The sequence below is a fragment of the Pristis pectinata genome, chromosome 23 (genome assembly GCF_009764475.1).
Source record: "Pristis pectinata isolate sPriPec2 chromosome 23, sPriPec2.1.pri, whole genome shotgun sequence".
NCBI classification, from domain to species: Eukaryota; Metazoa; Chordata; class Chondrichthyes; order Rhinopristiformes; family Pristidae; genus Pristis; species Pristis pectinata.
The window spans coordinates 22,364,452-22,377,836 of record NC_067427.1 but is presented as its reverse complement, the minus strand read 5'-3'; positions in this window follow the sequence as shown (position 1 = coordinate 22,377,836).

The following is a 13,385-nucleotide window of genomic DNA, read 5'->3' as shown; positions in this document are numbered from 1 at the left end:
TTGTAAGCTATGTGTTTTATGTGCACAGTTACACTGTAAATTTCAGAGAGCAGCAAAGTATTACATGAATATGAGGCAGCATTAATTAATCCATTCGATTTGGACTGACCCAGGGAAACAGATTTTTATTATAATCTCCTCCAAGTCTTCCTTTAGAATCAGAATCAGGTTTATTGTCACTGACGTACAGGTATGTCGTGAAATTTGTTGTTTTATGGCAGCAGTACTGTACAAGACATAAAGACATAAACATTACAATAATTTACAGAACTAAATAAATAATGCAAAAGAGGAATAATGAGGTAGTGTTCATGGGTTCATGGACCGTTCAGAAATCTGATGGCAGGGGGAAGAAGCTGTTCCTAAAACGTTGAGTGTTAGCTGTTGCACTTGGTTTCTCCCATACTCCAAGAAGATAATCTAAAGATAAACTTTGCCTTCATCCAAGGAAAGCTTTCGGAATCTCTAAGTCCGCTCCTGCAGAGAATTTAAATGAATCTTCATCTTTCAAAATATTACAAGAAAACTAAGTCTTAAGAAAACCAGAGGCAGGGATGCTAACTGAGCCAAGAAAGTCTTTTAAAGTTATTTTGCAGATGGAGTCTTCCCAGTACATTCTGTTGTAACTTGGCACAGGTTCATGGCGCTGAGACATGCAGCTTTTCAGTCTAACATTACTTCTCAGAAAACTCAACAAAAGGATTTGTGTAGATTATGGTAAAACCCATAGGCAGCACAGTGGCACAGGTAGGAGAGATACTGCTTCACAGCTTCAGTGACCAAGGTTCAATCCTGGCCTCCAGCATTGTCTGCATGTTCTCCCTTTGACCACATGGGGTTCCTCCCACATCCAAAAGGTGTGCAGATTGGTCTGTGATTTATCCACTGTAAGTTGCCCCTGGTGTGTCATTGATTGATAGAACCCTGGGGGCAGTTGATGGGAATGTGAAGAGAAAAAATGGGATTAGTGTAAAATGAGTGCAAATGGGTGGTCAGCATGGGATCAGTGGGCCAATTTCCATGCTGTATGATGCAATGATTCCATGGGCAGAGTTGAACTGATAGTTCAAAGCACAGGTAGTTGTCTATTGCAGGTGAATGCATCGCTGATGTATAATGGGAACAATAGGTTTAATCGAAGGGAGCAAGTCTGACAATAGTTCCCTGCTAAGAGGGGGGAAGTGAATGAAAGGTTTGTAAAACCACATTTTGAGGTAATTAATATAACCAGAGTCTCCAATTCTTTAACTTCCAGCTTAATGAGCTTAAAAATATGATGAACTATTGTTTACAGTGCACTTCTGGGTGCTTCCTAAGCAATGTAGCTAAAACAGATTTAGACAATCTGTACAATTCAATGTCTAGCCTAATACACTCTACTGAATGATAAATGAATTTTGCATTTCTCTTGTGAACTGTTTTGACAGGTTTGTAACATGAGGAGACTACCCAAAGGAATGGCCAGTCTGTACAAGATTAAAGTGAGTCAAAATTGAAATGAACATATCCCGAGGCATTCCAGTTGAACTGGTTACATTATTTCACTGCACCAGGCTACAGTTCATCTGGTCTATTATTAAATCAACCCTTCTGTGACATTTGACATCCTTAGGGTTTGGTGTGCTCATGAGTCAGCTTATTGAATTGAAACTAAAACATAAACCAAAAATGCAGACAAATCCAAATTCCAGCTGGTTTGTCAGGTTTCATGAACTCTGCCAGAATGTCATTTTCCCACATTGTCTCGGGTATTTAGGCTGCTGGGTCTCCTGAGTATTCTGAAGGCCAGTTTTAACACCGCACTGTACTTCCATGATGAGCCAGCGTGGTGTGAAACCACTTCCTTCAGTGAGTCTCACTCAACTTGTCCCTGCAGTCAGATTAGGTGTTGACTCTGGCATTTTAGTATTAACGTGAGGCTGAAGTTACATCAGGTCTACAATAGGCATATCGCAGCAATTCAGTCATTCAGCACACATCTATCTTCATCCTGTGGCAGAATCTCAACCCGAAACGTCGAAAATTCCTTTCCCCCCAAAGATGCTGCTCAACATGCTCAACACTAGCAGTTTGTTTTTTACTCCAGATTCCAGCATCTGCAGTCTCTTATGTCTCTGTCTTCATCTAAATTCTTTTAGCCTTGACTATGGATTTAAAAATGTAAAAAGGCACCTGTAGATTTCTGCATTAATTTTAAGGGCTGGTTCCTTTTTTTGTTACCAATTTAACATTTCAGGTATTCCTTTATTTACAAACATTCTTCCAATGAATAGTTCCAATGAGGCTTTGGTGCCCGTGTACTCCATTGACCAATCCATTTCTTATTATGATGAACAGAGAGCCACTCTCCACCCATTGGAACATACAGTACCAAAACACCCATGGTATATTGTGCCAGACTTTTCAATTTACAGAATTTCACATAACTCTCTTTTCGATGCATTCAATCTTTTTGTAAATTGAGGAATGGTTGTAGTAGTGACTGACAAAATTCATATTTGTTGATGCACACTGGCGTGTGACTACAAATGAGTTGGATGTTAATGAGCCTGATTACAGCTATTTTGGAGATGTCAGTTCTGTCAACTCTGGATGAATTGGCTGCCTGTGTCAGAGCATGTGGGCCCCTCATTTGCTTCAGTGATTTTATAAAAGGCACGTTGCAATCAATATGCATGGTGGTGTCCCTCTCAAATTCATAAGCAATGAATGCATCTTGAAAGAAAGAAGAATCAAAATGACATGAAGTCAATAGGAGAAGTTATAAAGCACCTTACTTTCTGTAGAATAGCTTTCTGATTGATGATTAAATGGGCAGCTTGTTGCAACGTTAATTCATGAGGCTCTCTGATGCCTTCAGGTTTAGTGAAGAGCAAGGTAACTTTCTCCAACAACTTCAAGGGACAGAATTGTCTTCAAATTCTATCTTCTTCCTTGAGCACTGCAGCAATGCTGACCAAACAGTACTAAGTGGGACCCTTGGAATGAAATCCAAGACTAAACTTGTGAACCAAAAGATATCAGTCTGCTTGCTCAGTCAAGAAAGAATCAGAATATATCAGCAGGCTGTTGATGTTGTGCCATAGTTCATTGTAAAATACTGGGCTCTCATTCCTACATTGCTTGATCTTGAATTTCTATGAGACTCTCAAGAGCTGCAGCCATAAATTTGGTGCAAGGTCCACAGAGACCCCATGGAAATGAACAAAAAAGGGCCAATTTATGAAGTTTAAGTTGTTTCTCTGAAGATCCACCAGTCCCCCACCAGAAGCCCCTGCTACTAATTGAATATTTTTAAAAAGTAATCTCAATAGTGGTTTATCTTCACCGTCCTTTTCTCCTGTTTTGCAAGATAGGAGTGTACTAATCATGCTGTAGTTTTATATAACATTTGCAACTCAAAACTAGTCAGATAAAATAAAAGCAAAAATGCTGGGAACACTCAGTAGATCAAACTCTTTCCCACTTTTGACAAGGGTTTTTGACCCGAAAAATCAACTCTGTCTCTCTTTCCACAGAGGCTGCCTGATCTGATGAGTGTCTCCAGCATTCTCTGTTTTTACTTCAGGTTTCCAGCATCTGCAGTTTAATTTACTTTTTCACTCTTCAGATGAAGGTTGTACAAGGAGTGCCAAATGTCTGTCACCTCCTCACTTATAATCCCATCCTATAAAGCAGCATGGCTGCACTATATGGCCCAGCGGTAAGCAAGAGTCTGCAGACTGAAAAGTCAAATACCCAGGAGGTATAAAACCAAAATGGTTAATTTCTGAAAATGCATCCACAAGGGTGAGATATCCAAGCTTTATCCAATTCTCTATCTTTCAAATAAAAATACCAGCAAATTGAAGCTATCTTTTGAAAGCCAATGGCCTCAAGAAAATAGTTCCTTTGGTCCTCAGAACACTGTTGGCTGATTATCTTTCAAGCCCATGTAGTCAACAGCAGGTAAACAATCATTTATTTCAGTAGTTTAAATATGGCACAATCCTCCTGATTTCTACCCTCCTACTTAACAGTTTGATTGCATCATTGACCACTGAACTCAAATTAACTGTGTAGAATGAAATTTGGAGTTAAATGAATAACCATTTTAAAAAATCTGACAGAAAGTAGGCAACACACATAATTAAGTAGACAGTGTTCTCAACTGAATTAAATAAAAAACGTTCCTGCCTTCATACATGAGGGATCAAACTTGATAATAATAGACCAGCGTTCTCATGGTCAATGACATTAATGCACAGTGAAAACTTGGAAGTACGCCAACAGCATGTTCTGGGATTGAGATGTCATCGAAACACCAGCTTCCTCTTCTTGAGCTAATTTATCCACTTACATCAATCCAGAACCCTACACTAGGAAGAGCAGTAGTCCCTAATAAGTATGCTGCTGTTAACCTATGGCTTCAAAATGAGCTGTTAAGCAACATATGTTTTCAGGGGAATGGAAACTTTGGAACCAAAATAAATGAATGACCAGTTAGTGGGCTCTTACACCTAACTGCCAGTCAAAAAACTTATATATCTGGCGATAAGAAGGAGAAGCTCAGGGAATAAATCACTAAATCCGTATTCTGCTTCTCCTTCATTGCCAACATCCAAAACTATAACCTTATGCATTGCTGTCTTTGGCATGGTATTTACAGTATGTACAATGAAATATCAGATCTCAGCTAGGATTCCAAGCACTCCTTTAAGTCTCTTGGACTTTAACCTCTTAGAACCACAGAAAAAAATTATCAAATCTTTCCGAAATCCTGTCAAGAACGAGGCTTGAATTTCTGAGGGATCAGTCTTTAGTTTTTACATCTAATTATTCATCTTATGTGATAAAAATAGATCATTTCTCCTTTGTAGGACAGTTAAGAGTAGAAGTAGATCATTCAGGCTGTCAAGCCTGCTTTGTGAAGACTGATCCACTCTGCAATTCCAGCTACCTGCCCTTGTTTCATAATACTTGCTAAAAATCTCAGTCTTGAAACTCCGATTTCCAAACATTCACAGAGAGGAGAGAATTACACCCACCTTGTGTGTGAAAAAAGTACTTCCTGATTTTGCTCCAAATAACCCTACATTAATTTTAAGAAGATGTGCCTTTGTTTGTGATTATCATATCAGAGAAAGAAAACATTCTTTACCAAGTATTTAAAAACCCTTTCCTTGACATTAGAGCCATATCTTCTATACGCAAAGGAATGCATACCATTTTAATATTTCTTATTACTTTTAATATTTCTCATAACAAGAGCAGAAGGAAATACCATATTTTGGAAATAAAAAACAAAAAAAAAATCTACAAATACTGGAAAACAAGAAATGCTGGTAACACTCAAACAAGGTCAGATAACATCTGCGAGTAGAAGAGCTGAGTTAACAATGTACCACACTAGAAAAAGGGAAAACAGGGTCTTTTAAGTTACAGAGAGTTTTGTGGAGGGAGGCATATATTGTAATTACAACAATATGTTACAATGAATGACAGGTTTTGGTTTGGAATCTTCACATACCAATCCATGTGATTATGGGAAAGTGCGAATCTGAATGCTGTGCAATGCAGAAGGAAAAAATGAATAAATAGATAAATACTTATAGCAGATGAAATCCTTTGATATATATTTCCTAAGATGGCAAGTTACTAATCATTTGTTTTATTCCAAAGCAAGTACAAACTCTTTAAGTTTATACTTGAAAGGCCATTCACATGAAAAGTTAACACTGTTTCTCCACTGGTGCTGCCTGACTTGTTGAGTATTTCCAACATTTTCCAGTTTTCTTCCACTGACATTAGTCTGCAAAGAATGAATTAAAGATAAAAGACGTTGTTATATACCCAAATTACTTTGTGTTTTTCACCAAGTTGAAGTTCATAAAATCATTATTAATTTTGTTTTATTATCTTCCTCTAAGATACTGGAGGATTGTTGATACGGCAAACATACAAAGTGCTTTATTGAATAAAAGATCTCAGTGCATTTGTTTTTCTGTGTGCCTCCTCCAAGGCAGGCAACTGATTCCTACCCATACAATAGTCATAGTGTAACAGCATACACATTGAGAGAAGATGGGCACATGGCAAAATCCTTAAAGGGCTACACATCCAACATTGAATTACCCATATGTTACAGAAGGAAATATGTGTTTTTGTGAAGTTTTGCAGTTACGTGTCAATGCAACCTGTTGAAATATTCACTGACCTTGAATACAAATGTGAAGTTTCCAGTATCTGAGGAGGAAATTGAAGTCAAAAGTTCTGAAATCTGCTGCATTGATTTTCCACTTTTGTTTAATCAAGCTAATTTTCATTTTATCATCAAGTCACTTGAAGATTTCTCTTGTGTTTGATAAGGTCAATACGAGACTACTTGATTCTTCTCAGTGCTAATTGCATCAGAGTAGACGTCTGTTCAATTGCTCCAGGCATGCCACGTCATCAGCTATTTGACTGATTTTTCTGCTTTCTGCCTACATGGTGAAAATTTGAGGCCTTGGTCTCACATATATTGAACAGAACTGAAGGCTGTGTCACTGCAACTCACTGGATCCAAACTGGACCATCAGGGAATGAGAAAAAAAGTCCTTGCACAGCAACAGCACAGAGTAATATTGTGGCCCAAAGGAACACTCCTGATCCATTCTGACTTCTTGGAAATAATTTCAAATCTAGGTAGGTGTTTTCTCTACTGCTTTTGAAACTGGTCAAGGAATGAACAATGATGTCACTGTCAGTTCTCTCTCAACATGGTGGTTGAGATTCCTTGTAGATCATTGCACACCAATTTGCACCTTAACTGCAGCAGAGAGACATTTGGCCAAATAATGAGGCAGTCCAGATGAAGGGTCAAAACCCGAAACATCGACTGTCCATTTCCTCCAGCATCTTGTGCGTTGCTCCAGATTAACAGCATCTGCAGTCTCTTGTGTCTCCAATGAGCTCCATTGGATAGTTAAACAGGGTAGTAAATACTGTACTGACATTTTAACCCAATTTGCACCATTGAGCTCTATTGGATAGTTAAACAGGGTAGTAAATACTGTACTGACATTTTAACCCAATTTGCACCATTCAAAACAAGTTAAAATTAGCCCTGCTCTTGGGATAAGATCTTACTGGTTTATTAAACGAAAGACTCATTTCAAATTGCTACCTTTGATATTGAACACATAACAACCATCCAATGAACCCCTTAAATTGTATGAGTGAGTTATTTTGCTGAATATCATCAATATTTAAGAAAAAATACATTGTGAATGCCTACAGGTTCAATTTGAAAAAGACCATTTATGCTTTCTCAATGTTTTGCTCGAGGCTGAGCAGATGATTTTAGTGAAATGGAAGCTGGGCATCTATACCATTCAGTTCCAGTGATTAAGTGTGTGCCAGACCCACAATTCAAGGGCCTCTCAACCTCTGTGACTCTGCAGCTGATTTTGCATCAGTGATGTATGCTGCTGCAGAAGGGTTTAAGTCCAGTGTGCTTGTTGATCTGTGTAACATTGCAAACCATTTCTTGTTTTGAATTGTATTTCAGTTTTATTTCCTTTTATTTCATTTATTCCCTCAGGTGAAGTTGTATTATTTGCCAAATAGGACAGGCCTGAAACTTTAACTTTGAAGAACATTCAAGGACGCTGGAAAAACTTTGTCAGTCAGTTCATATTTCAGTGTGTCTGGCCTTTGTTGTGATTATATCCAGTCCAATTATGTCTGCCATTAATACAATAAAATACTGCTCATTGTAAAAAATAACAGTGCAGAAGAATTAGCCCTTAAGGAGTGCTTCACTGTGAAATGGGCAAAGAAACTGGGATCTAAAACTCATTCCATTAATTTCTATTCAGAGGTGTCAACATTGGAAAAATCTTTGTTGTTACATTTTTAATTGTAGGATGTAAACTGACTTGACAACTGTGCTCAGAAATATAACCATTGTTAGAAATGATAAAATGTATTTGACACATGGGCCACATAGAAGAATTTATAGACTAATATTATTTATCAAGTAAAATGAGCTCTATTAAAACAAAGGTACTTATGCTTTCAAAGAAGATGTTTAGTGTGCTTGAAAGTTGTACCTCCTCCACTGCTATTAGTGCATTTTTTTCTATATCTAGAGAAAGAACAGAAACATTAACTGGAAAATCCATGACAGACAGGAGACCTTGAACTCCAACAGGGTCCTACTAGGTGTATGTGAATTATTAGGTCAACTTACATTATGAAATGCAGAAGAAAGATCGGTGATAAGAATGAGGAATTGGTCAGGAAGATAGAGAAAGGCTCACAAAAGAACAAAGAAATCAAAGAATTACACAGGAACCATGCAGGTGGAGAAATGCCTGATTAATCATGTAACTCATGAGCTAACTTTATTTTTCACAGGCTGGAAGGATAATTATGTTAAAGGTAGTGAAAGATGAGCAGATCTAAACCAAATTTCTGACTGCTAATATCAAAGGGCATTTTTTTCAATATTCATTTTCAAGATCTGGGCATCTTTGGCAAGGCCAGTGTGTATTACCCATGCCTGACTGCCCTTGAGATGGTGGTGATGAGGCGCCTTCTTGAATCACTGTAGTCCTTCTGCTGAAAGTACTTGCACAGAACTGTAGACTGGAGTTGCAGCAATATAGACCCAGATATATTTCCAGGTCAGTAGGATGCGTTTCTTGGAGTAGAACCTGCTATTGGTGTTCCCATGCACCTACTGCCCTTGTCCCTCTTGACGCTGGAGTTTGCAGGTTTGGGACATGGTGAGTAATCGCAGTGCATGTTATCTACAGTACACACTGTAGCCACTGCTCACTGGTGGTGCAGATAATGAATGTGAAGGGTGGTTGATGGGCTGTCAATCAAGTGGACCGCTTCGCCCTGGATAGTGGCAAGCGTTTTGAGAATTACTGACTTTGCACTAATCCAGGAAAATGTACAGAATGCCATCAAACTCCTGAGATGTGACCTGGCAATGGTGGAAAGATTTCAGGGTGTTTGAAGGTGAGCCATTTGCTGCAGGATACCCAGATCTAACCTGCATTTATATCCATGGTATTTATATGGCTGGACTAGTAAGTTTCTGTTGATTGGAAGTCGCTGGTGAAGTATTCGTTGACATTAATGCCAACTAATTTCAATGGAAAGTTGACAAAGACTGCTTCTTATACAAACTGATTCAAATTTTTGAGTAACGCCATTATCGATAGATTGTATTTGGAGCTGCACAAGTTAAATCAGCTCCCTGCACATGAGAAATGAAAGCAAAACTGGCCTCTGACCTGCTTCTGGTCTTTGGTGACCCCCAGGATATTGATCATGGGAAATTTGGCAATAATATTATCATGGTACTTTGATTATAATTGATTATACAAGATACCTTAAAAGTTAACCACCAGGTTGGATCGGTGGTTAAGAAAGCGAATGCTATGTTGGCATTCATCTCGAGAGGTATAGTGTATAAAAGTAAGGAAGTGTTGATGAGGCTCTACGGGGCGCTAGTGAGGCCTCATTTGGAATACTGTGCGCAGTTTTGGGCCCCGCATCTTAGGAAGGATGTGCTGACGTTGGAGAGGGTTCAGAGGAGATTTACGAGAATGATTCCAGGAATGAAAGGGCTTAAGTACGATGAGCGTTTGTCGGCTCTTGGACTGTACTCGCTGGAGTACAGAAGGATGAGAGGGGACCTCGTAGCGACATTTAAAATGTTGACAGGTAAGGATAGAGTAGATGTGGCTAGGCTGTTTCCCTTGGTGGGCGTGTCCAGGACCAGAGGGCACAATCTTAGAATTAGAGGGTACAGTTTCAAGACAGAGATGAGGAGAAGTTTCTTTACCCAGAGGGTGGTGAAATTGTGGAACTCCTTGCCACGCACAGCAGTGGAGGCCAGATCAGTGGGGGTGTTCAAGGAGGAGATAGACAGATATCTAAATAGTCAGGGTATCAAGGGATATGGGGATAAGGCTGGCAAATGGGATTAGAATAGTTTTTTTTTTCTCTCTCTTTTTTTCCCACCCCATTTCTTTTTCCCTTTTCCTTGGAGCAGACTCGATGGGCCGAATGGCCTGCTTCTGCTCCCTTATCTTGTGATCTTGTGATCTTGTGACTAACCTTATCCAACACACCAGTTCAGGATCATCACACCAGTCAAAGTAGTTGAATGGAGAGCAAGATTGTGAGATCCTTTTTCATACAGGCAACAAGGCAAAACCTCTGAAAGTAAGTACAATATCTTTTTTTTATATTTAACTGCAGAAATGCACTAATCAAGTTCCTTTAGAGTAAACACATGAATAATGATGAGTGCTACTGCCTTGACCCATCGTTTTGCAGTGAATCTGTCCCAATATCCCACAATGTTTCAACGATCTCTTATATGTTCTGCCTTTTCACCCATAATACCATCCACCCACAGTCACATTCATTAATAATCCTATTGTGTGGGAAGCAGATGGCCAGCTTTGTTAAAGGATAATTGCAAAAGGTAGGTAATGAAATGAAATGTTAAGGAAGGAGGGAGATTTGACTGTGTGTTTGCGTGTGAGAAAGACAGTGAATAATTGATAAAGAAACTCAGTATTGGGGTGCAAATGGAAGCCACTGAGATGAATTGCTTTTATTATTTGCTGGCAGTAATCTGGTTTCTAATTTAATAGTTTGCTTATGTAATTAGACATTTTAATATTATTCAGTGGCAATTCAGTTAGCACAGTTTTGGCTTCTACAATGAATTAAGTATTATTTTCACAAAAAACAGTTTTGCCTTCACATAATTTTCAAAATATTTAATTTCTCATATTACAGGAAGCAGATTTAATTTGTGCACCAGTAACATAATTTATTAATAATGCTGTAACACAATTAAAAAAAAACAATTAGTCAAAAGGCTTTGTATAAGAAGCAATACCCTTGACATTCAATGGTATTAACTTCGCCGAGTCCCTCTTGAGTAACATCAAATGACCAGGTACGCCTTGCCACAGATAGAAGAGTGGGTCAGTCTGGGGGTATCCTGCAACAAGTGACTCCTGACGTCCAAAATCCTTTCCACTATCTACAAATCACAATTCAGGAGCACAATGGAATACAGGCGCTGCACAGATTATGTAAGGGTTCCGTTCCTGAGAACTGTCTGTAAACTGATTTTTCCATAAGTCAGAAACGAATATTTTCTCAGTAAGGGAAAAAAAAGTGGGTGACAGAAATATCAACAGAAGTTCACTCATTTGCAGTACTGCAGATACGATCGTAAAAGAGCTAGGGCACCAGCATAGGAAATGTAATTCCAGCAAGACATTTCTTTTTCATCATGCCACAGTTTAAACACTTAGATGTTTGCCCAAACAAACATTTTTGGCATAAATTATTCAATGTTATTTTAAACTTTGAAGATTCTGCGACAAACATTCCCGATCAAGCACAATTGACGGGATTGTTTTCACTGAGACTTTGTTTGTTTGTTCATATTTCAAGTTCTAGGGGAGAATTTGTGTTCAGTTGGATTTCCAGAAGTCAGGTCTTCTGTAACCTGGGGAGCCTCCACATGAATGCAGCTCCCACGTCTCCCAAGAAACTCAACGCCGTCCTGAACAAAGCAGCTCACGTGTGCCGCCCTAAATATTCATTTCTTCTACAACTAACGGCTGCAGTGTGTACCAGCAACAAAATACAGAGCAGTTACTCACCTGGGCTCCAACAGCATGCACCAAATCCATGATCTCTTTTGTTAAGAAGGACAACAGCAGCAAAGACTTGGGAACACCACAACCACAGGTTTTCACAGGTTGCATTCCATCCTCACCTTGAAATATATCACCGCCATTCCTTCATTGTCTCTGAGTCCTGAAACTCTCTGCCCAACACCTTCACCAGAAAGACAGCTGTGGTTCCAGAAGGTAGCTCACCACTACCACCTCAAGGATAATGAGGGATGGACAATAAATACTGGTCTTTTCAGCAGCGGGCAGTTCTAAAAAATGAATAGTAATTCTGCTCTTCTATTAGTAAACTCCTGAAGTCGTCTCAGCTGCAACTGACCATGAAATGGGGAACGCAACAACACACAGCAGTGGTGCAGGGGCACCAGAACATATCAGGGAAGATAAAGACAATGAAATTAATGGAAAAAAAAGATAATGTTGGAAGGATAGAGATTGCCAACAATTGTTGTGAAGAGAAAGTCAATGTGTGTAGAGTAGCACTTCATCCAGCTGGGAAGGAACCAAGAAGTACCTAGAAATTAGATCACATGGTGCCAAGTATTATTGTGCAAATCAATCGTTTACTGAAATATAAAATACAATTGAAATTCATGAACTTACATCATGGCTCCATGATTCTTGTTCCCGGTTCCTTCCTGTGTCTAAATGTAACACAAGGAGAACCCCAGACCTGAACACTGGCCGTTCAATAACACGTAACACTAGGTACCACTTCTGGGATTTTTAATAGCAGTGAATCTGCCATCCACAAACCATTCTTCCAGAAAACGGCTTCTGGTATGAGATCTTCCTGAGGAGGTCCCTGCCTGGTACTGGGTGCCCACCTCAAGTGGGTCTCCCTTAGATTATCCACTTATAGGGTCTCCATCAGCACTTCTCCTGTTTCTGTCACCACTAAACACTGGCAGCCACCTTTTGTTCTGTCACCCTTTCCTACCGATGACTTGTCCCCACCATATCTAAGTCCTCTATCTCCATGATCCCCTGAGCATAGACTCAGACAATTAATTTTCTCTGTACAGCGCATAAAGGAAAGGCCTTCGCTCATGGAAGTCCATTTCAGTTGTGTCTACAGGTTGCAAGGCAACCATTTAACATGTTGTTACAGGCACTGAGGAAACTCCAGGCCAATTTGTATTCCACTCACAGAGAGGGAGGTGAAAGATTGAGTGACCTGCAAACTGGCCAAGTGATGACGTTTAGATGATACAAAAGGTAAAGTTAATAAGGGAATGGGACTATATTAGAGCTAAAAACATGCAAAGGGAAGTGACCAATGATGAAAAGTGAGCTACAAATACACTATATTATTTTATTTCTGAAAACTGAAAGGTATTTTGCTCTAAAATGGTTGGTTGAGCTTATCCTCAGACCAAATAAATGACAATGCTTGAAAATCAAGAAAAATGCAGATATTGGAAAACTGAAACTGAAAATGGAAAATGTGAGAAACACTCAGCAGGTCAGCCAGTACAGTGAGAGGGTCTTCAACCTGTCACGTTAACTGTTTCTCTTTCTACAGATGTTGCCTGTGCTGCTATGTGCTTGCAGCATTTTCTGATTTTATTCCAGATGACAATGCCTGATGCCTTTAGGACAACTTTATCTTTATTTGCTGAACAATTAAATTTGCCCCAAACTTGGAATGGATGTCCACATTGTCACTGAGGTTCC